Source organism: Drosophila melanogaster, chromosome Y (genome assembly GCF_000001215.4).
Source record: "Drosophila melanogaster chromosome Y".
Classification (NCBI taxonomy): domain Eukaryota; kingdom Metazoa; phylum Arthropoda; class Insecta; order Diptera; family Drosophilidae; genus Drosophila; species Drosophila melanogaster.
The window spans coordinates 352,782-353,242 of record NC_024512.1 but is presented as its reverse complement, the minus strand read 5'-3'; the positions used below and the strand labels follow the sequence as shown (position 1 = coordinate 353,242).

General features: G+C 0.2%; 1 protein-coding gene across 1 annotated transcript in view; it reads right to left on the bottom strand.

The window, feature by feature from the left end:
* kl-3 (male fertility factor kl3) overlaps positions 1-461 on the bottom strand; it is a gene marked incomplete at its 3' end in the record, with an annotated part of 226,785 nt that overhangs the window by 209,923 nt on the left and 16,401 nt on the right. The window lies entirely within an intron of this gene.

Below are 461 nucleotides of genomic sequence, written 5' to 3'. Positions count from 1 at the left end.
AATATATAATATATAATTATAATATATAATATATAATATATAATAAATAATATATAATATATAATATATAATATAATATATAATATATAATATATAATATATAATATATAATATATAATATATAATATATAATATATAATATATAATATATAATATATAATATATAATATATAATATATAATATATAATATATAATATATAATATATAATATATAATATATAATATATAATATATAATATATAATATATAATATATAATATATAATATATAATATATAATATATAATATATAATATATAATATATAATATATAATATATAATATATAATATATAATATATAATATATAATATATAATATATAATATATAATATATAATATATAATATATAATATATAATATATAATATATAATATATAATATATAATATATAATATATTATATATATATTATATAATATGA